Source organism: Schistocerca serialis, chromosome 4 (genome assembly GCF_023864345.2).
Source record: "Schistocerca serialis cubense isolate TAMUIC-IGC-003099 chromosome 4, iqSchSeri2.2, whole genome shotgun sequence".
NCBI lineage: Eukaryota > Metazoa > Arthropoda > Insecta > Orthoptera > Acrididae > Schistocerca > Schistocerca serialis.
In genome coordinates, this window is record NC_064641.1 from 32615631 (window position 1) to 32640731 (window position 25101).

The 25101-nt window shown below is 45.2% G+C and overlaps 1 protein-coding gene across 1 annotated transcript in view; it reads left to right on the top strand.

Annotated features, from left to right (window-relative positions):
• The window catches only part of LOC126473730 (protein Skeletor, isoforms B/C), a 676647-nt gene that overhangs the window by 341675 nt on the left and 309871 nt on the right, over positions 1-25101 (top strand). The gene's annotated exons all lie outside the window — the stretch shown is intronic.

Below are 25101 nucleotides of genomic sequence, written 5' to 3' on the forward strand. Positions count from 1 at the left end.
GTTGCGTTTTAGATACCGTGTGTAGTGGACTTTTTTGGATCTAATGATCGTTGCTGTCACACCCCTGAATACTGACCTATCCTCCTGAGACACCACGTATGTACGGACCGTCCACGTGAATTACTCACTCAATGAAAAGTGTTCAGTGGTTCCTGAAATTAGCCTTCACACGCAGACAGATAAACCGTGGCAAGTGATTTTACTCGGTGATATATAGAGATATTATGGAAGCGAGTAACAAATTCATCCCAGATAATACTGATTTTCTAATGTACTGTTTATTAACATTTTAGAAAAGAGTTAAGCAGGTCTCCTCCACAACAGTAAAAACAGTTCTTGACTCCACATTGGCCACAGACACACGAAAGAACTCTCGTAAAAACTGTTCTGAGCCAAGAGATGACTTGCAGCTCTTATTAAGCATTTGAAATGAAACTCTTTTTTCCTAAGTTAGCTTAGTTGTAACGAGGCATATCTGCTGATGACAACAGTCCATTTTCTAGTTGTGAATCTGAAGATGGCCCAATTCGGTGGAAAGCGATGGCAACTGTCGCCGGCCGGGGTGACCGAGCGTTTCTAGGTGCTACAGTCTGGAACCGCGCCATCGCTACGGTCGCAGGTTCGAATTCTGCCTCGGGCATAGATGTGTGTGAAGTCTTTAGGTTAGTTAGGTTTAAGTAGTTCTAAGTTGTAGGGGATTGATGACCTCAGAAGTTAAGTCAAATAGTACTGAGAGCCATTTTTTTGATAGTAACTATCAATAAAATATGAAATAGACAATTTTGTTCATTTAGTAATAAATCGAGATTACAGGCTTCTCCTGTGACGAAATACTTCCTGACTGGAAATACATTGCTTTCTCCTGCGCGTATCCTGCCTAACGACCAGGAAAGTAATATCAGATATTCGAGCTCATGGACAATTATCAATGATCATTCTCCCCACACAGCATTCGCGACTGCAACAACAAAGTGGGGATACAACCGATAGTATCAGACAAATTGCACTCCTCCACACAACGTAAGGCCTCTTACAATTTAAAAACTTGGAATTACATATATTCCAGCTTTCACATTCAGTGCTGAGCTTCGCAAAGGACCGTAAGGCGACATTCCATAAAGTTCTGGGTTCCGGCAAAGTGTCATTGCTGAATTAGTGTCAGCGCTGGCCCATTAGGCTGGAAAATAGTTTCCTGGCTTACTTTCAATCCTTCCTCTACCGAAACCACCCATCTGTGCGCAACTAGTGCATTTTCCACGTGTAGGCGGCCTTCACCAGCTTATATATCTATCAATTTTCTGACTAATTTGCCGTTTTGAAGAGGCCCGCCACGAATTCCTCTCCTTTGCCGACCTCTTTCTACGCCTCAGAATAGCACTTCTACCCAGCGTCCTAAATTATTTGTTTGGTATATTCCAATATATTGTCTTTCGCATACAGTTTTTATGCTTCTCAGCTCCCTCTGTTGTTGTTGTGGTCGTCAGTCCTGAGACTGGTTTGATGCAGCTCTCCATGCTAATCTATCCTGTGCAAGCTTCTTCATCTCCCAGTACCTACTGCAACCTACATCCTTCTGAATCTGCTTAGTGAATTCATCTCTTGGTCTCCTTCTACGAGTTTTACCCTCCACGCCGCCCTCCAATACTAAATTGGTGATCCCTTGATGCCTCAGAACATGTCCTACCAACCGATCCCTTCTTCTAGTCACGTTCTGCCACAAACTCCTCTTCTCCCCAATTCTATTCAATAGCTCCTCATTAGTTATGTGATCTACCCATCTAATCTTCAGCATTCTTCTCGAGCACCCCATTTCGAAAGCTTCTACTCCCTTCTTGTCCAAACTATTTATCGTCCACGTTTCACCTCCATACATGGCTACACTCTACAAATACTTTCAGAAACGACTTCCTGACACTTAAATCTATACTCGATGTTAACAAATTTTTCTTCTTCAGAAACGCTCTCCTTGCCATTGCCAGTCTACATTTTATATCTACTTCGACAATCATCAGTTATTTTGTTCCCCAAATAGCAAAACTCATTTACTACTTTAAGTGTCTCATTTCCTAATCTAATACCGTCAGCATCGCCCGACTTAATTCGAGTACATTCCATTATCCTCGTTTTGCTTTTGTTGATGTGCATCTTATATCCTCCTTTCAATACACTGTCCATTCCGTTCAACTGATCATCCAAATCCGTTGCTGTCTCTGACAGAATTACAATGTCATCAGCGAACCTCAAAGTTTTTGAAACTTCCTGGCAGATTAAAACTGTGTACCGGACCGAGACTCGAACTCGGGACCTTTACCTTTCGCGGGAAAGTGCTCTACCAACTGAGCTACCCAAGCACGTTCCACGCCCCGTCCTCACAGCTGTACTTCTGCCAGTATCTCGTCTCCTACCTTCCAAACTTTACAGAAGCTCTCCTTTCTTTCAGGAGTGCTAGTTCTGCAAGGTTCGCAGGAGAGCTTCTGTAAAGTTTGGTAGGTAGGAGACGAGATACTGGCAGAAGTAAAGCTGTGATGAGGGGGCGTGAGTCGTGCTTGGGTAGCTTAGTTGGTAGAGCACTTGCCCGCGAAAGGCAAAGGTCCCGAGTTCAAGTCTCGGTCCGGCACACAGTTTTAATCTGCCAGGAAGTTTCGTATCAGCGCACACTCCATGGATTTCAACACCGACTCCGAATTTTTCTTTTGTTTTTCTTTTGTTTCGTCCCTCTGGTACCATGGAATTTATTCCTTAATGTCAACGCGTGTCCTATCATGCTGACCATTTTTGTACGTATTTTCCGTATGTTACCCCTACACCACGCGACATTTACTAATCGTACCAGATTACGGTTTATAAAGAAACAGAGGTCTTAGGGGGTGGTTTGTCTCTCTAGTCGTCCGCCGCGCTGGATGGGAGCACGGCAGTGCGACCGGTGGTGTTCAGTCAGCGCCGTCTGGTGTGACTCAGCGCAGTGCGCGGCACTTGTTGGCCGCTGCGCCGGAAGTTCGGGCCGCCTGCACGCGGCGCGTCCACGTGCGCGCTTCCTAATCACCTTTCGCTTCCGCCGCTTTCGCTTTCTGCCCCCCGTCCGGTGGGCCTGGCTCGCCGCGATACACGCGGGGGCGTGAAGGGGGCGGGCCGCCGGTAATGGCGGCCGTATCCGCCCCCGGCAGGGGGTCTCAGTCCGCCAGGAGGGAGCTGCTACTGCGCCGTATTTTTATAGCCGTCAGCAGTTCATTCGGCGAGTGGTTTACATGCCTATCCGGGAGGCCGTTTTCCCACTGCGCGGGGACCAGGAGAATAGATATCTACCGTTTTACTCCACGGAAGTGTAGCGTACTGTTCCCGAGCCTTGTCGGGGCGAGGGTTAATTGGTGCAGGGATTTTATTTCCTGTCAAGTTTGATCTGATAGCCACACAGAGGCGACGTGATCACGGCTGTAAGTGACGTAAGGTCCGACGCGTGGAATTTACATCTTACGGTGTGTGGTGGAGGGCACTTTCGATATCACATGTTTTCCCTCTTCCACTGTTAGATTCGCGAGTTGCGAGGAATAGAGATGACTGTCGGTTGACTCGTGTATGAATTTTAATTTCTCTGATTTCCTCGTCATGGTCGTTTAGTGAGGCGTATGTAGGAGAAATAATGTGTTGGGAGCTTCTTGTAACGTACGCACACAAAATTTCAACAGTAAACCCCTCCGTGATGCACAATCTCTCTCGTAGCGTCTGTCACGAGTTTGTTAAAACACTTTTTAGCTAGACTTGAGCTAACAAGTGATATATATATATATATATATATATATATATATATATATATATATATAGCGCCATTTTTTCTCATATAAAGCACTCCGTCTTCAGGCCACAAGTGGCCCATCGGTACCACCCGACCGCCGTGTCATCCTCAGCTGAGGATTCATATAGGAGGGGCGTGTGGTCAGCAGACCGCTCTCCCGGTCGTTATAATGGTTTTCTTTGACCGGAGCCGCTACTATTCGGTCGAGTAGCTACTCAATTGGCATCACGAGGCTGAGTGCACCCACGCCCGACAGCGCGTAACTCCAGTGATCTGACGGGAACCGGTGTAGCCACTGCGGCAAGGCCGTTGTCATTCTCTCTCATATATTTACAATAAATTTGATGATTCCTATGACAGTTCTTGAAAATATATTTGATGATGTGTATGCGTCTGAGTAGACTGACCAGGCCACGATTTTCCAAGTATCTATGATCCAACCGATATGGTTACTATCCCATTCGATATCCTGCTGCTAGCAAAGGCACTTGTGTCGGTCGTCTATTCATAGAGCCCATTAACGCCAAATGTCCCCGGGCTGTCCTAACGGATATTTTCGTCGACATCTCAGTTGATATCTGCGGTTACGTCACGCAATATTGCTTGTCTGTTATCACTGACAACTATACGCAAACGCCGCTGCCCTCGGTCGTTAAATGAGCGTTACTGGTGAGAAGTAATGGCTGAAATTAGGTGTTCTCAGCACATTATTGACACAGTGGGCCTCAGAATATTGAATTCCCTAACGATTTACGAAATGGAATGTCCCATGTGACTAGTTCGAACTACCGCTCCCCATTCAAAGACTATTACTTCCCGTCATACGGCCGTAATCACGTCGAAAACGTTTTTACGTAATGAGCTGAGTACAAATAAAGGCTCCGCCAATGCACTGCCCATTTATACCTTGTGCAAGCGATACTACCGCCATCTGTATACGTGTATATCGCCGTCCAACGACTTTTGTCACCTGGATCTATACTTACGGTGATGGGGGACGACCAAGTGACAAATACAGGGTTATTACAAATGATTGAAGCGATTTCACAGCTCTACAATAACTTTATTATTTGAGATATTTTCACAATGCTTTGCACACACATAGAAAAACTCAAAAAGTTTTTTTTAGGCATTCACAAATGTTCGATATGTGCCCCTTTAGTGATTCGGCAGACATCAAGCCGATAATCAAGTTCCTCCCACACTCGGCGCAGCATGTCCCCATCAATGAGTTCGAAAGCATCGTTGATGCGAGCTCGCAGTTCTGGCACGTTTCTTGGTAGAGGAGGTTTAAACACTGAATCTTTCACATAACCCCACAGAAAGAAATCGCATGGGGTTAAGTCGGGAGAGCGTGGAGGCCATGACATGAATTGCTGATCATGATCTCCACCACGACCGATCCATCGGTTTTCCAGTCTCCTGTTTAAGAAATGTCGAACGTCATGATGGAAGTGCGGTGGAGCACCATCCTGTTGAAAGATGAAGTCGGCGCTGTCGGTCTCCAGTTGTGGCATGAGCCAACTTTCCTGCATGTCCAGATACACGTGTCCTGTAACGTTTTTTTTCGCAGAAGAAAAAGGGGCCGTAAACTTTAAACCGTGAGATTGCACAAAACACGTTAACTTTTAGTGAATTGCGAATTTGCTGCACGAATGCGTGAGGATTTTCTACCGCCCAGATTCGCACATTGTGTCTGTTCACTTCACCATTAAGAAAAAATGTTGCTTCATCACTGAAAACAAGTTTCGCACTGAACGCATCCTCTTCCATGAGCTGTTGCAACCGCGCCGAAAATTCAAAGCGTTTGACTTTGTCATCGGGTGTCAGGGCTTGTAGCAATTGTAAACGGTAAGGCTTCTGCTTTAGCCTTTTCCGTAAGATTTTCCAAACCGTCGGCTGTGGTACGTTTAGCTCCCTGCTTGCTTTATTCGTCGACTTCCGCGGGCTACGCGTGAAACTTGCCCGCACGCGTTCAACCGTTTCTTCGCTCACTGCAGGCCGACCCGTTGATTTCCCCTTACAGAGGCACCCAGAAGCTTTAAACTGCGCATACCATCGCCGAATGGAGTTAGCAGTTGGTGGATCTTTGTTCAACTTCGTCCGGAAGTGTCGTTGCACTGTTATGACTGACTGATGTGAGTGCATTTCAAGCACGACATACGCTTTCTCGGCTCCTGTCGCCATTTTGTCTCACTGCGCTCTCGAGCGCTCTGGCGGCAGAAACCTGAAGTGCGGCCTCAGCCGAACAAAACTTTATGAGTTTTTCTACGTATCTGTGGGGAGTCGTGACCATATGTCAATGAATGGAGCTACAGTAAATTTATGAAATCATTTCAATGACTTGTAATAGCCCTATTTTTGGCGTGTCGTGAGGAACGTAGCTCGCGACAACACCGGTACTGGCGCTCGCTTCCCAGTGGGCCTGGACGGAGCCGGCACGGCCCTTACTTATCCTTTGAGTCTGGGGCGGCCCCCGCCGCGTGTCACAGTCTGTGGGCTGCGGCGGGGGAGCCAGCTGGCCGCGGCCGCTCAATCAGCGATATGGGGCTTACGAGGCGCCGCGTGGGCTCCCTGGGGATGGGAGGGGAGAGCCCGGAGCTGGAGCCTGGAGCTGGAGCTGGAGCTGGAGGTGGGGATTACTCAGCAATTTGTGGCCGCCCGCCACGGCCGATTGTTTTCTGGTGATTTCTCGGGCCGCCCCGCGCCGCCGCGGTCGATACACCACAGCGGCAGGGCGGCGCGAAAGCGACCCGCCTGTCTGCTCCTCCACTTCACAGGTGTCTCGCGGACAGCTGGGAAAGAGTCGAGCGGTCGCCGACCTGCCGCGGCTTTTTCAAATGTTGCTATCCCTCAGCAGACGGGCTCAATACAATGAATGAGACTGCGATTTACAAAGAAATGGGTAGTTTCATGAGGCTGTACAGTGATTCGCAGATAGTACAGGGTGGCTCAAGTCGTTAGGTTCAAAATTACCAACGATCGTCATCATTCAAGTTAGCGTGTAACATCTGTGAGACTTGGAACATTACCAGTCGACTTTCAAAAGAAATTTGTCCACACCATCTTCAAGGTATCAAAGGCATATAAGTACGGGGACTATTACACAATCATCTAAAACTGATGAACTTCACCAGGGGAGACGAATGGAATATTCCGGAATTTGAAACACGAACAGCTGCTAGCATGAGTTCCTTAGTAGAAAGGGGTTGCGAAGCAACTCAAATCGCTAGATACGGGCAAGTCTTCAGGTCCAGATTGTATACGGATTAGGTTCCTTTCAGATTACGCTGATGCAATAGCTCCCTACTTAGCAATCATATACAACCGCTCGCTCACCGATAGATCTGTACCTACAGATTGGAAAATTGCGCAGGTCACACCAGTGTTTAAGAAGGGTAGTAGGAGTAATCCATCAAACTATGGACCTATATCATTGACGTCGGTTTGCAGTAGAGTTTTGGAGCATATACTGTATTCAAACATTATGAATCACCTCGAAGGGAACGATCTATTGATACGCAATCAGCACAGTTTCAGAAAACATCGTTCTTGTGCAACGCAGCTAGCTCTTTATTCGCACGAAGTAATGGCCGCTATCGATAGGGGATCTCAAGTTGATTCCGTATTTCTTGATTTCCGGAAAGCTTTTGACACCGTTCCTCACAAGCGACTTCTAATCGAGCTGCGGGCCTATGGGGTATCGTCTCAGTTGTGCGACTGGATTCGTGATTTCCTGTCATGAAGGTCGCAGTTCGTAGAAATAGACGGCAAATCATCGAGTAAAACTGAAGTGATATCAGGTGTTCCCCAGGGAAGCGTCCTGGGACCTCTGCTGTTCCTGATCTATATAAATGACCTGGGTGACAATCTGAGCAGTTCTCTTAGGTTGTTCGCAGATGATGCTGTAATTTACCGTCTAGTAAGGTCATCCGAAGACCAGTATCAGTTGAAAAGCGATTTATAAAAGATTGCTGTACGGTGTGGCAGGTGGTAGTTGACGCTAAATAACGAAAAGTGTGAGGTGATCCATGTGAGTTCCAAAAGAAATCCGTTGGAATTAGATTACTCGATAAATAGTACAATTCTCAAGGCTGTCAATTCAACCAAGTACCTGGGTGTTAAAATTACGAACAACTTCAGTTGGAAATACCACATAGATAATATTGTGGGGAAGGCGAGCCAAAGGTTGCGTTTCATTGGCAGGACACTTAGAAGATGCAACAAGTCCACTAAAGAGACAGCTTACACTACACTCGTTCGTCCTCTGTTAGAATATTGCTGTGCGGTGTGGGATCCTTACCAGGTGGGATTGTCGGAGGACATCGAAAGGGTGCAAAAAAGGGCAGCTCGTTTTGTATTATCACGTAATAGGGGAGAGAGTGTGGCAGATATGATACGCGAGTTGGGATGCAAGTCATTAAAGCAAAGACGTTTTTCGACGCGGCGAGATCTATTTACGAAATTTCTGTCACCAACTTTCTCTTCCGAATGCGAAAATGTTTGGTTGAGCCCAACCTACGTAGGTAGGAATGATAATCAGCTGGGAAAGAGCCGAGCGATCGCCGACCTGCCGCGGCTTTTCCAAAAGTTGCTATCTCTGAGCAGACGGGTTCAATAAAATGAATGAGACTGCGATTTACAAAGAAATGGGTAGTTTCATGAGGCTGCACAGTGATTCGCAGATAGTACAGGGTCGCTCAAATCTTTAGGTTCAAAATTACCAACGATCATCATCATTCAAGTTAGCGTGTGACATCTGTGAGACTTGGAACTTAACCAGGTGACTTTCAAAAGAAATTTGTCCACATCATTCTCAATATATCAAAGACAGATAAGTGCGGGAACTATAGCGCAACCATCTACAGCTGATGTACAGTATCGTAGTTGCTGAGGAGTGGGAAAAGTTATTTCCAAATATACGAGGTGTGGCTAGAAAAAAACCGGACTAGTACTGGTGAAACAATAAAACGAATGCAATAAGGCTGAAAGTCGCGTGGCCTGTCACGTGACTCTCGCTCCGCCTACTGCTCGAGTTTCATCTGCCTCCTGCACTCAGTCTGCCCGTGGCGTCTGTTTTAAGTAGTTGACGTTTTGTCTGTGCGTCGGAAAATGTTGAGTGTACAGAAAGAACAGCGTGTTAACATCAAATTTTGTTTCAAACTAGGAAAATCTGCAAGTGAAACGTTTGTAATGTTACAACAAGTGTAAGGCGATGATTGTTTATCGCGAACACAAGTGTTTGAGTGGTTTAAATGATTTAAAGATGGCCGCGAAGACACCAGTGATGACACTCGCACTGGCAGACCATTGTCAGCAAATACTGATGCAAACATTGAAAAAATCGGTAAACTTGTTCGACAAGATCGCCGTTTAACAATCAGAGCAGTGTCTGAGTTAACAGGAGTTGACAAGGAAAGTGTTAGGCAGATTCTTCATGAAAGTTTCCACATGAACAAAGTATGTTCAAAAATGGTTCCAAAGTGTCTCACAATTGAACAGAAGGAACGCCGAAGAATGATTTGTTCTGACATCCTGGAAAACATTGAAAGTGATCCCACCTTCTTACAAAATGTTATTACTTGCGATGAATCGTGGTTTTTTACTTACGATCCCGAAACTAAACGCCAATCGATGCATTGGAAAACTCCTGGTTCTCCACGACAAAAAAAAGCACGAATGTCAAAATCGAAATTCAAGGCAATGATGATTGTTTTTTTTTTTTGACATCAAAGGGATTGTGCACATTGGTTGGGTACCAGAGGGACAAACAGTGAATCAGCATTACTACATTAGCGTCCTGGCTACCCTACGTGAGCGAGTACGGAGAAAACGGAACGATTTGTGGAGAAAAAAGTCATGGATCCTTCATCAAGACAATGCCCCAGCTCACAGTGCGTTGTCAGTGAAGACGTTTCTGGCAAAACACAACATTCCCATCTTAGATCATCCACCCTACTCACCTGATTTGGCCCCCTGTGACTTTTTTCTTTTCCCTAAAGTCAAGTCAGCTTTGAAAGGAACTAGATTTGAGACTGTTGAAGCAGTAAAAGAAAAAGCGACGGAAGTAATGTATGGACTTACCGAAAATGATCTGCAGCATTGCTATGAACAGTGGAAAATTCGTATGGAGCGGTGTAGAGACCGAGGAGGAGAGTACATTGAAGGAGGTAACATGAAATTGTAAATAATTGTAAATAAATGTTTTTTCCAGCATCAGTCCGGTTTTTTTCTAGCCGCACCTCGTATTAATTTATTGGATTTCAGACACTGATTTAAACTGAGGCGCCGGCCGAAGTGGCCGTGCGGTTAACGGCGCCACAGTCTGGAACCGCAAGACCGCTACGGTCGCAGGTTCGAATCCTGCCTCGGGCATGGATGTTTGTGATGTCCTTAGGTTAGTTAGGTTTAACTAGTTCTAAGTTCTCGGGGACTAATGACCTCAGCAGTTGAGTCCCATAGTGCTCAGAGCCATTTGAAGCAAACTGAGGCTGTGTTTATTCACAGTTACCTCCGTCAAAAACCGTAACTAACAATATGATAACAATTTCTACGTGATACAATTCAGATTAACGGAAACCCTATCTGTGCAGAAGGCACCGCAATGTTCTGAGGAAGACTGTAGATTGTAATGCAAGTCACTTTCCATAGTCTAGGCAACTGATAAAACTTCTATATACTGTATAGAATCAACTCTAGATCCCAGTACGGTAAAGAAATAACAGTAAAATGCAGTCACAAGTTACGGAAAAGACTCACAGATTTTGAGCTGTGCAGTACAAAGACAAACGCAAATGCTAAACGCGACACTTACTCGAAACCCGCGAAAGGTCGGCCGAGATGCAGCCGTCTCCAAAACTGGAATTCTCCAACGAACTAAGTACGAGCAGCTGCCGTGTGTCCGCTCATAAATCAACACCTCCACACTCCAAGCTAACCCTGTCCAAACTGTCCCTCACACGTCTCAAAATTACCGTAGGATAGGAGAAAATTGCAAGGTTTGCCACAGTGATAACTGGAAACCTCCCTCTCTGCAGAACGTTTTCATCCAGCATCAATTGTTTCCCTGGTAACAAACTGAAGCTGGTAGAATACCGACCCTTCTCCTATAATTGGAGGAAAGATGTCTGGGTACATAAATGCAGCTTGCTTTCCACACTGTTAACGGGGACGTAGCGGTGGACCCGATTTCCTGCTTCCAATCTTCCAGACCACCTACGGGCTGTATTCAAATCTCTCGGAACCTCTCGTGGCAAACACGGCTTTGAAAGGTGCTTTTGTACCACTCCGGCTTAAGAGACACGCAAAGCAGCTTACTCGAGCGACTTCTGCCCGCGAGAACTTCTATTGGGAAACCTCTCGCAGTTCCGCTACTTCAACTCACTGCCGCAGACTTGAAGGTGCCACGAACTGAGGAAAACACGAGCTAATATGCCAGAATTCACAGGCTCTGCGTTTCCTTTCAGAAAATTTACGAGAACACAACATAAACTGTTTATACAATAATCCAAATGTGGTGTACGCACAGTCCGACGCCTCTCTGCTGTTCTTCTACCTAAAAGGATCCGTGATCACAGAAACGCCCAAAAGGGGTGTAAATGTTTGTATGGTGTGTTGGTGTCTGTGACGATACTCGTTTTGGTATAGCCGTGCTGCCTCTAGACCGTTTCCATCTTCTTGACAGAACGCAAACACCATCTCGGAAAATTTACGAGAACACAACATAAACTGTTTATACAATAATCCAAATGTGTTGTACGAACAGTCCGACGCCTCTCTGCTGTTCGTCTACCTGAAAGGATCCGTGATCACAGAAACGCCCAAAAGGGGTGTAAATGTTTGTGTGATGTGTTGGTGTCTGTGACGATACTCGTTTTGGTATAGCCGTGCTGCCTCTAGACCGTTTCCATCTTCTTGACAGAACGCAAACACCATCTCGGTTTGTTCCCGATATGAATGCCGGACCATTCTGCTGCTTAGAGTACGCAGCCTCAATCTCGCAGCGTGCAACACACAAGGCCGTGGTTAGAGGAACTATAAAAAAAAATGGTTCAAATGGCTCTGAGCACTATGGGACTTAACATCTGTGGTCATCAGTCCCCTAGAACTTAGAACTACTTAAACCTAACTAACCTAAGGACATCACACAACACCCAGTCAGGAGGAACTATCATTCGTCGGTGCAACCTACCGTAACAACGATACATTCCCGGACACACGTCCACGGGAACGTTTTTGCTCCATTTCCAGGTAGGAATCTGTCCTTGCAGTTTGTCAGTTTTATTAATGTCCCCCCTGTAAACTGTCACTTAGCGACATTTGACAAACCAGCGTCATCACAAAGAAGAAATAAATAATTTTCCGAAAGTGGTTAGATTTACAAGAGTTCGAAGTAGAGGAATATTGACAGTTTTAAACACGTCACATGAGTCAAAGCGAGGCTACCATTATTTAGGCTAATTCAATAGCGTGTCAGTGCAAAGAATCGATCCGAGACCGCCAACAAACGTTTGCGAGTAAATCTGCGGAGCAGTGTCACCAGCTCATATCCTTGCGGTTAGAGTTGCTGGCTCTCGACCAAGGATCCCCGGGTTCGATTCCCGACCGAGACGGGGATTTTCTTCACTCGAGACTGGACATTTGTGTTGTCCTCATCATCATTACCCCGCCATTGATGCGCAAGTCACCAAAGTGGCGTTAAATAAAAATACTTGCACCAGCCGGCGGACTCCCACCCAGATGTGCCATACGCACGCTTCCCATTTCGTGCGGAGCAGTACGTCGCGAGTCTCACAGCGCTGAAGGGGCGAGTATTCTGACCGCAGGAGCTCCAAGGCCGGCAAGAGGGAACGTTTTGATATCACAGGTTAATGGATAACCTCACAAGGCAACGGTGTGATCAACACTGAATACAAGGTGGCCCAACTCATTAGGGACAAAACTGTGCAACTGTAGAGCTTCCAAAGCTCAGTTCAAAAATGGCTCTGAGCACTATTGGACTTAACTTCTGAGGTCATCAGTCCCCTAGAACTTAGAACTGCTTAAACCTAACTAACCTAAGGACATCACACACATCCATGCCCGAGGCAGGATTCGAACCTGCGACCGTAGCAGTCTCGCGGTTCCAGGTCGTAGCGCCTAGAACCGCTCGGCCACCCCGGCCGGCCCGAAGCTCAGTATTTCGAGGACAGGAACTGATGGTCGGAATGGGCATTGCAGGTGGTACGAGGTTCTGAATGAGCAAAGCGTTCTGAAGAGGCGTTTGTAAACGGCTAAACCTCTGTTTCATAACAACTGCCACACCGGTGTTAGTGACATAACCGTCAAAAATCGTAAAAATCTTCTGTCATGGATGCACAGTGGAGTTTACCACTGTTTACTGTCCATGATTGGCTATCGAAAATGTAACAATACTCTTTGTAGGAAATTGCAGACATGCGTTTAATGTAAGGTGCAAGCGGATGTAGCGATCAGAAAACTTTACGAATGTACAACTCATCACTTCATACTCCTTCTCGCCCATTCTGAACTCCGTTTGTTCTACACTATCCACAAATTCAATTCAAACAACACCTCTGTTCCCTTCCCCTCCCACCCCCCACCCCCATAATTTCCAATCCTGGTACACTGCCGCGTATATACACATTCCACCAAACTTACACCTATACACACTCCATACTCTCCATCAGGGAAACTTTAACCGACTCATTCTACCAGCAATGAGATCCGCTCCAATATTCTTTCATCCTAGTAACTCTAACTCTTCCCTCTCTGTGTTACCCCGCACGTGGACTCCCTCTGTCTCGCTGTATTTTCCACTATTACTTTCTTTTTTTTTACCAGTTTCCAGTCCTTACTCCGTTTCTGTCTCCTACCACCCAGCCGCCCATCTACCTCCCTCACCATTATAACCCAACCCCGTTGTTTATACCAGAAGCTCTAAACCTTAGTCTCCTATCTCTAAAACCACAGTCTCGTATTTCTATCTCTTCCAAGTTCAGTTCCTTCCCATTTTTAGCGGATATTCTATGCTTCATTTTAAGATATGCTACCTTTTTTATACAATTTTCTGCTTTTTTGGTTTTTTTTTCAGGATTCCGTACCTCAGTCAGTAAAAATGAAACCCTTACAGGATCACTTTGTTGTCCGTCTGTCTGTGTCCGACTTTTAAAACCCTTTTTATCGGAAACGAATGGACGTATCAAGTTGACAGTTATGTCACATATTGAGGCCTATGGTCCCTTGAAGTTGTAAAAGATTGAAGCTTGGGTACAACATTCTCAGAAAGATGGCTTTCAAATGACTAGTTGCAGTCACTTAAAGCGTGATGCATTCATTTCAACACTTCAGGATGACCTTTGATCGACTACTGTGCCATGTGATGTGCTCACCAGTAAAGGATGGAGGTTAAGACACGACCATGCACATTAAAGTCACAACAACGTTGACATAAAGCTCTTTAAAAGTTTTCTGTCGTCTCACTAAGACGATTTCTACATGTGAAAACAGATTAAATACAACAACCAAAATAACTATTGAATCGTACCACTAAAGTGAAAATCGATTGAAAGCTCCACATAATTAAATCATGACTCGAAGCCTAACTCCAGACTGTAACATAAGACCAATGAAAAAATGTGTCATACTAACAAGCACTGGTGGGTTCATAGATTTTAGTGGACCTCTTTCACCGAAAGGTGGGGGTAGATAGATCCGTTACCTATCTTGCCAACTTCAGGGCATACTGGTTCCAAGAAATGGAACGTCTCTAGATTCGTTTAAGCAGCTGCCAGAGAGCAGCTTTCTGTTGGCGCAAAACAGGCGTCACTGTGAATGCGCAGCTATGATGACGTATGAACACTGTGTTTGGTGTTTGCGCTGCTCAAACACTTCTTGTCCCACCACTGCTTCAAATTTCATTGCTTCAGCACCTGTGGCGCTAGCTGTCAACCCCCAGTTTATTTTTATGCCATGTTAGAGCTTATCATTACAAAACTAAAATTCCATCTTCGACAGTTTTTGTACTACAATTTGTTTACAAAGGAAACGTCAAGCTTAGTTTTCTGTGTAACTTGAAGTAGTTAAAATCGGTAAATATAAACATGTTACCTTAAATGTATCTCTGTTTATAGTTCCGAACAAAGCTACTTTTTTAATCTAGCACATCATAATTTTTTTTCTCTGTTAGCAGCGCAGGGTTGTCCAGAAAGTAAGTTCCGATTGGTCACGAAATGGACACCACACTTAAAATCCGGTGAAGCTTTGCACAGATGTGTTGGGTAGTGTCTCTAGTATGACCGTCGATAGCATCAAGACGCTCTTTTCAGCTGTGAGCGCACTGTGAGCGAGTAAAGGTGCCTAGAACAACGATGTCTCCCGCCAAGTAGGAAGGTCTGCTGAGAGGCTTCGCCTTAATGAATGCAGCCCATCTGACACAACTGCCACACACTTCCTTCTCCATGGCAATTCTCAGCCGCACTCTACAGGGGCAGTGAAGACGCTCCTGCGGCCTTTTCTATGGTAAGTGTTCGATCACCCACAACACAGCCCTAATTGGCTCGACCTGAGTATCATCTCCGTTCACATGAAACGCTGGATACGAAGACAACACTTGGGCGGAGGCTACGCGCTATAGACCAGCGTAGAGAATTATCGGAAAGCACAGGCAGCTGCCTTCCATGACGATGGAAATTTGGTATAACGCTCCGACAAATGTCTTCATCGGAGCGGCGACTATGTAGAGAAGAATCTGGAAAGTGTAGCTAACTCTTGCAAATACAATGTTTCTGATTTTCACTATGGTTTCCATTTAGCGGCCGATCGGATCATTTTCTGGACAACCATCGTATAACTATCACAGAATACAGTTCAAACGTCCGTTGTGTTAGTTAAAAAAAGGAAGTATTTTTGAAAGAGTAAGAGCAGGAGCACCAAAAATTATCGTTATCAAACCCTAATAAACCCTAAGGTAAATCTGTAAAGCAAAAACTCATCTTACGAACAGAGGAGAACAGGTTTCCAGCTGCTTGCGGAAAGAATGTTAGACAAAAATGGAAAGGAGAAGAAGGAGATTCGATTATTACCTCCCGTCGAGGTCGACGTCTTTGGAGGCACTACTGTTAGTAAATTATGTCCACTACGATTGTATTGGTAATTTAAAGAACCAAAGTTTTAATGGTATCCGGAGGAATAAGTCTCCACGTCTAATTCTCTACAATCAAAGCTTGTCTTCGTTACCTTGGAGCATTATGTTGTATACCTTGTTCAAAACAGCTCATGTTTCTATACATCGTCTAATTCCATTATACTGTGCACTACGTTCAGGAACGCTCGAGTATTCGTTGCCTTTGTTATTCTGTAAAGCACGTTATTCTTAACGCTCCTGCACCGTCAGAGGTAAGAAATCCCGGTGTTTGAACAGGCGAGGTTACCAGGCCTGGAACATCGCCAGACCTTGTCGGTGAAAGACGTAATGCGAGAATCTGTACGAGAAGAGAAAGGAATCTGGCGCTAGGATGACCTTGGCATAAGACTCGCTTGTTGTGAAAGTGAATTTTAAGCGTGACAACGTCTCATAAAATAACTCGAGTTGTTGTAAAACAGTGCGTTCTAAGCGGCACGCAAGCGACTGCGGTCGCTTATAGCTGTCAAACCATAGCATCGGCTGTGAGCCACAAAATCATTTTTAGGTCTTTATTTTCGAAGCACCGCTCCATTTACTCAATCGTCAGCGGAAGATAGAATCACGGGTTCGAGTCACGTTCGGATGCATACTATGCACCAGCGCGTATTTGTTAAACCATGTGATTCAGATAAACTAAGTTCATTACACGTCACACATATTTACAAAATCGAATTGAAAGTGGTTCAGGTTTCCAGAATATTACAAGGTGGCACTTAAGATACAGGGTGTCTAATAATTGCTGTTACATACTTCTAGGGATTGTAGCGGTGACTTAGTAGATAAGATATTGGTAAATAACTCATGTCCGGAAATGTACAGTTTGCACGTATAAGTAAGTTTGAAGATAGGATCACTTTCAGATCTCTGGATTCACACACCTGTGGCTCTACAGCAGCTGATCGACGTGAGGAAACTGCTGTTCGTTGCACAAGATGTATCTGCGACGCATTTTTCCATAAATACGGTCCACAAACTTGGTGAGCATTGGTGGAGCACCACAATCACTCTCCAAGTTGCGAACGTACCAGTTTCTCGCCGCCGTTGCTGTAGTCGGACGAAAATGGTATGTTAAGGGCTGGGGCTATTCGGAAAATTATTTCGATACATGCGTTCTGCACCAATGTCATTACGTACTGTATAGTAAAGCAGCAAATTTGAAAGGGATCCGATTTCCAAAATTATGATATATCCGAATGGTTCACTTCCGGACGTGAGTTCCTCATCAAAAGTTTATCTATAAAATGCACAAAATGGTTCAAATGGCTCTGAGAACTATGGGACTTAACATCTGAGGTCATCAGTCCCCTAGAACTTATAACTACTTAAACCTAACTAACCTAAGGACATCAGACACATCCATGCCCGAGGCAGGATTCTAACCTGCGACCGTAGCGGTCGCGCAGTTCCATACTGAAGCGCCTAGAACCTCTCGGCCACCCTGGATGGCATAAAATCCTCTTTACAGCACCTAGAAGCCCAGTAATATGAATTGTGACACACATTGTATACAATACACTCTGCGTCACAGAAATGTTTCGAAAAAACTTCGAGGGGTTGTAGAGTGTTCCTTGAGAAACAATTAAAGATAGGAGTCCGTGTCCAGAAACGTCACCCAACGACGCTACAGAGCGTATGATGGTTCAAATGGCTCTGAGCACTATGGGACTTAACAGCTGTGGTCATCAGTCCCCTAGAAGTTAGAACTACTTAAATCTAACTAACCTAAGGACATAAGACACATCCATGCCCGAGGCAGGATTCTAACCTGCGACCGTAGCGGTCGCGCAGTTCTAGACTGAAGCGCCTAGAACCTCTCGGCCACCCTGGATGGCATAAAATCCTCTTTACAGCACCTAGAAGCCCAGTAATATGAATTGTGACACACATTGTATACAATACACTCTGCGTCACAGAAATGTTTCGACAAACTTCGAGGGGTTGTAGAGTGTTTCTTGAGAAACAATTAAAGATAGGAATCCGAGTCCAGAAACGTCACCCAACGACGCTACAGAGCGTATGATGGTTCAAATGGCTCTGAGCACTATGGGACTTAACAGCTGTGGTCATCAGTCCCCTAGAAGTTAGAACTACTTAAATCTAACTAACCTAAGGACATCAGACACATCCATGCCCGAGGCAGGATTCTAACCTGCGACCGTAGCGGTCGCGCAGTTCCAGACTGAAGCGCCTAGAACCTCTCGGCCACCCTGGATGGCATAAAATCCTCTTTACAGCACCTAGAAGCCCAGTAATATGAATTGTGACACACATTGTATACAATACACTCTGCGTCACAGAAATGTTTCGACAAACTTCGAGGGGTTGTAGAGTGTTTCTTGAGAAACAATTAAAGATAGGAATCCGTGTCCAGAAACGTCACCCAACGACGCTACAGAGCGTATGATGGTTCAAATGGCTCTGAGCACTATGGGACTTAACATCTGAGGTCATCAGTCCCCTAGAACTTATAACTACTTAAACCTAACTAACCTAAGGACATCAGACACATCCATGCCCGAGGCAGGATTCTAACCTGCGACCGTAGCGGTCGCGCAGTTCCATACTGAAGCGCCTAGAACCTCTCGGCCACCCTGGATGGCATAAAATCCTCTTTACAGCACCTAGAAGCCCAGTAATATGAATTGTGACACACATTGTATACAATACACTCTGCGTCACAGAAATGTTTCGACAAACTTCGAGGGGTTGTAGAGTGTTTCTTGAGAAACAATTAAAGATAGGAATCCGTGTCCAGAAACGTCACCCAACGACGCTACAGAGCGTATGATGGTTCAAATGGCTCTGAGCACTATGGGACTTAACATCTGAGGTCATCAGTCCCCTAGAACTTATAACTACTTAAACCTAACTAACCTAAGGACATCAGACACATCCATGCCCGAGGCAGGATTCTAACCTGCGACCGTAGCGGTCGCGCAGTTCCATACTGAAGCGCCTAGAACCTCTCGGCCACCCTGGATGGCATAAAATCCTCTTTACAGCACCTAGAAGCCCAGTAATATGAATTGTGACACACATTGTATACAATACACTCTGCGTCACAGAAATGTTTCGACAAACTTCGAGGGGTTGTAGAGTGTTCCTTGAGAAACAATTAAAGATAGGAATCCGTGTCCAGAAACGTCACCCAACGACGCTACAGAGCGTGTGAGTTACAGGCATCGGCAGCTATCACTAGGCAACTCCTTCGGCAGCAGACGTGACCTTGTACGCTAGCGGAGCTAGGTGGAACGTCTCGTTTGTTATCCAGTAATCGTGACTGACTGTCACGATCGCCAGTGGAGAAGATGTAGCTCGCTGCTGTGTAGACAGGCCTTGTCTCCTATGAATGTGATGCTCTGTTGCCTTGGTGGTTGAATGTTTCGGGCACGGGTTTTCATCTGCAGTTTAGTTTTCTCTTGTATATCGAAAAACATAGGAAAATTTAGAGTGTTCCAGGAGAAGAATAAATACAGATGGAGATCCGCGTCTGAACCACCGAGGCAACATAGCATCGCATTCGTAAGAGACAACACCTATCTACGCAGCAGATAGCTCCATCTTATCCACTGGCGATTATGGCAATCAGTCGTGATCACTGAATAGTAAACAACATTGCGAGACGTTCCACATACGGTCCGTCAGCGTACAGAGTCAAGGTTGCTGTCGAAGGATAAAGACTTGTAAATCCGACGCTCTGCAGCGTCGTTGGATGACGTTTCTGGACGCTGATTCCTATCTTTAATTGTTTCTATAGAAACCCTCTAGAAATCCTCGAAGTTTGTCGCAATATTTCTGGGATACTCTGTATAAGCAATACACCCAAGAATACTCGAGTCTAGAACCAAATCACCTACGAACTTAATCATATATTTTTTTTATTATACTTGATATGTGCGACAAGTAAAGTTTCGTTATTTGATATCCATCCTGGTGCTGCAGGTTTAATTATCTGAAAAGTATATTAGCATATTCCAACAAACGGCATGCTTTCACCATGGTTCGCTATCGATGACAATGTATGACGCTGGGTACTTATTACAAAGATATTAGTATGGAATAAAACACTCATGTCGGTATATATTTTTTTTGAGTGCTAACAGGAGGTGCGATGAAGTCAATGAGGGTTTCTGTAAAACTTGCGTCGTTTCAGCCAAATGCTGTCACTCTGGGACCGGTAGAAATGAGTTCCTTTTTCTGAATAAATAGGAGAGGTTTCCAGTTCCCTTACACGTTGGTCTGAAAATAGTGGACTTGATTTTTATAGGACAAAGTCTCCCAGTAATTGAAAACGTAGTGCTTGTCTGCGTGTGTGGGTGTTTCAATCTGTGTGAGAGATTCTCAAGAAGAAAGTTCTCCTCAGCATATATACAAGGCCGGGCAGATGAGCGTTTCCAAGAATATAGCAATTACGCCTCCATCTTTTCGTTCCTACCTTCACTGTGTATAGTAATCTTAATTTTTCGGGGAGTCATAGTGTAACACTTATATTTATTAGTGGCAGGTTTATATTAGGTAACTACGTGTCTACTATTATGGAATGTGTATTCTTTGTTAGTTAAGGTCATTGATTTGTGACAGGAAATTTAAAGTACTGTGATGTATATAGGGAAAAAGCTAGTGATGTTTAAAATAATGAAATTTTATAATATGAGAAAATTTAGAAGTAAAACTTTGTATACTGGAAGCTGGTTCATCCTTAGGGCATTTATGTTTGTAATATGTAAAAGACGTAGGAAAGTCCCTCCGCAACGAAGTGGCTCAGCGCATTGTTAAAGGTGGTTTTGATGGTCGAACTGGGCGGCTACTTGGTGGAAACGAACGCAGTCAGTGGCTAGCTGTTGCACGGTACACATCGACGGTGCCAAGCGAGGCAATTGGAAGCCGCTTTGCAAGTAATTCTGCCTCGAATGTGGATTTGCCTGTTGCATGCTACTCTCGGCAATTAGGAATGGCTCTAACACATCGAAACTTCGTCGCCAAGAGGAAATTGTATAGGGCATTCGAACATCAAGAGCCGTAAGTACAGTTAACTGCCACGTCGCTTGCCACCACTACTTCGCCACTGCTCCACCAGCTTCATGCATACAGATATATATCACAGCTTGTTCCAGTTAATTTGTCTGTGTGATTTTAATAATAATCCAAGTGCTATAAACCTGTGTTTGGAACCCTAACGTTTATCCTGATCATGAACCTACGCAGGGTCCTCTCCTAAGTGTTCAGAAAACCGAGTATCCTGTTTCAAATCAACTAGTGTTTTATTTATGTTTGTTAAATGTGCGAGGATTAGCAAGAGTTGAAGTTAGTCAGAATGTTGCTAAGGTGATCTCATTTTATTGCAAATATCGTTTTGCATTAATTCAGTGCCAAACTGTGTAAATGTTACTGTTTAGAACACCAAGACACAGGTGATGAAAAATTGCAAATAAGTTATACTCATTTGACACTTAATTTAGCTTTGATTTCTAACATGAACGAATTTTTGAAATTAATTGAGCATCGGTGTTGAATAATTTCCCTTGAAAAGAGTAAAACCAAGTGAAACTAAGAATGAAATTCAGTTGAATTGAATTTTGCTGCTGAAATAATCATAGAGTTTGACTAGTGATACAATATCAGTTCATGGGTCCCCAACATATCCTTCTCATATTAGAAATATAATTGGAATATTATTGCTACTAAGGAAATCTGATACAGTTCTATAAATGGGAGTATAAACAGTGTGATTGTGGTATTACTTATTTTTATTTGTGGTATTTATATGTCAGTAAAGTCAGAAGCCCCTTCATGTCCAACTTTAATCCGTTGCTTCCTGCAGTAACATCTCAGTACTGTGTCACGTAATGGTCGTGATTGTAACTGTTATTATTACGAGTTGGGTACACTTTTGCTTTCTATGATTACTGGTTTGTGCATTATTGGTAACTACTGCTACCCACAGCTTAGATTGCCCTGTATCCGTTTGTATCCAGTGTGCTACTCAAAGAGAATCTTAATGAAAGTCATTTCAACAACTAATATTCAATTTTCTTCAACATATATTTTGCCGGCCGCGGTGATCTAGCGGTTCTAGGCGCTGAGTCCGGAACCGCGCGACTGCTACGGTCGCAGGTTCGAATCCTGCCTCGGGCATGGATGTGTGTGATGTCCTTACGTTAGTTAGGTTTAAGTAGTTCTAAGTTCTAGGGGACTGATGACCACAGATGTTAAGTCCCATAGTGCTCAGAGCCATTTGAACCATATATTTTCAAATTAATGTCCGTAATTGGGCTGACGACCGTTCAATTGTTCATTAGTTCAAATGGTTCAAATGGCTCTGAGCACTATGGAACTTAACATTTATGGTCATCAGTCCCCTAGAACTTAGAACTACTTACACCTAACTAACCTAAGGACATCACACACATCCATGCCCGAGGCAGGATTCGAACCTGCGACCGTAGCGGTCACGCGGTACCAGATTGAAGCGCCTAGAACCGCACGGCCACACCGGTCGGCTTGTTCATTCGTATATGAATTTTACTACTTTCAGTGAACCCCAAAGTTTAAAGACTGTTTAGTTTTTTTGTTAAATTCACCATATGCAAAATTACTGACCGATACTTTTATCCGTTAGACATACACGCACGGTCAAAATTATAAATCTTCTCTGAGGGTAACTTTAGTTTATGTCACTACAGGCCACTGTTATAGTAGGTGGTACGCAGAAATGAGTAGGAACTGCATCGCCACTCATTCTAGCGCGAATACCTCTTAACAGGGCACGGCCAACGCAAACTTAGTATTCACATTGGCTGCTAGAGTGCTTCCACCCACAATATTGTTTGATCGCTGAAGTTTGTGGTGTCTGGACACGAAACACCAGTGCATCTACATCTTTGATTTACAGCTATTTGAATTACAGAGTCAAATCCTCAAGAAATAGGTTAAAATCTGTACAGACCAAAACACTAGTGTCAAGCGTGCGTCACACTATAGTAAGACCCAAGTGTTGCAAACACCACTCCTTCGATTCCCCCTGCCGCCCTCCTCTGTGTGTGTGTGTGTGTGTGTGTGTGTGTGTGTGTGTGAGTGAGTGTGTGAGTGTGTGTGTCTGTCTCTCTCTGTCTCTCTCTCTCTCTCTCTCTGTTCCTCCAGGTAATATAACATTGTATTATGGCTTCTCATTCTTAAGTAAACAGCTTTTAGTCAAATCACTTATACCCATTTGCCAGCTGAATTCGTCCTCACACACATGGAGTAGATAAATGTTCAGTCCTAAGTCGTGAGAGCGCTATGAATCAACTGACATTCTGGACTCTTAATCATGTTAACTAAAGCTATCCGTCTCACATGTCCACTACTAAAGTTCGAAAAGACTTGAGATGCCAGAGACTGGTGGCTGACCTTGACCTCAAATAAATATAGCGTATTTTGCATCAACAGATGAAGAGATCCACTATTTTTCGAATACTTTGTTGGTGGTAAGTCACTTCAAACAGTAAAGTATCTAGGAGTAGCCATCCAGAGCGATCTAAAGTGGAATGACCACATCAAACAAATACTAAGGAAAACTAGGCTGAGATGCAGTGGCAGAATGAAGGAACTGTAATTCATCCAATGAAAGAGATGGCTTACAAAACACTGGTTCGACCGATTCTTGTTCACCAGTCTGCGATCCTTGCCAAGTAGAATCAACACTAGAGAGAGAAGATCCCGTTGTGCTATAATCCGTACGAAAGCTGGACAAGGGCAGAAATACACTCCTGGAAATTGAAATAAGAACACCGTGAATTCATTGTCCCAGGAATGGGAAACTTTATTGACACATTCCTGGGGTCAGATACATCACATGATCACACTGACAGAACCACAGGCACATAGACACAGGCAACAGAGCATACACAATGTCGGCACTAGTACAGTGTATATCCACCTTTCGCAGCAATGCAGGCTGCTATTCTCCCATGGAGACGATCGTAGAGATGCTGGATGTAGTCCTGTGGAACGGCTTGCCATGCCATTTCCACCTGGCGCCTCAGTTGGACCAGCGTTCGTGCTGGACGTGCAGACCGCGTGAGACGACGCTTCATCCAGTCCCAAACATGCTCAATGGGGGACAGATCCGGAGATCTTGCTGGCCAGGGTAGTTGACTTACACCTTCTAGAGCACGTTGGGTGGCGCGGGATACATGCGGATGTGCATTGTCCTGTTGGAACAGCAAGTTCCCTTGCCGGTCTAGGAATGGTAGAACGATGGGTTCGATGACGGTTTGGATGTACCGTGCACTATTCAGTGTCCCCTCGACGATCACCAGTGGTGTACGGCCAGTGTAGGAGATCGCTCCCCACACCATGATGCCGGGTGTTGGCCCTGTGTGCCTCGGTCGTATGCAGTCCGGATTGTGGCGCTCACCTGCACGGCGCCAAACACGCATACGACCATAATTGGCACCAAGGCAGAAGCGACTCTCATCGCTGAAGACGACACGTCTCCATTCGTCCCTCCATTCACGCCTGCCGCGACGCCACTGGAGGCGGGCTGCACGATGTTGGGGCGTGAGCGGAAGACGGCCTAACGGTGTGCGGGACCGTAGCCCAGCTTCATGGAGACGGTTGCGAATGGTCCTCGCCGATACCCCAGGAGCAACAGTGTCCCTAATTTGCTGGGAAGTGGCGGTGCGGTCCCCTACGGCACTGCGTAGGATCCTACGGTCTTGGCGTGCATCCGTGCGTCGCTGCGGTCCGGTCCCAGGTCGACGGGCACGTGCACCTTCCGCCGACCACTGGCGACAACATCGATGTACTGTGGAGACCTCACGCCCCACGTGTTGAGCAATTCGGCGGTACGTCCACCCGGCCTCCCGCATGCCCACTATACGCCCTCGCTCAAAGTCCGTCAACTGCACATACGGTTCACGTCCACGCTGTCGCGGCATGCTACCAGTGTTAAAGACTGCGATGGAGCTCCGTATGCCACGGTAAACTGGCTGACACTGACGGCGGCGGTGCACAAATGCTGCGCAGCTAGCGCCATTCGACGGCCAACACCGCGGTTCCTGGTGTGTCCGCTGTGCCGTGCGTGTGATCATTGCTTGTACAGCCCTCTCGCAGTGTCCGGAGCAAGTATGGTGGGTCTGACACA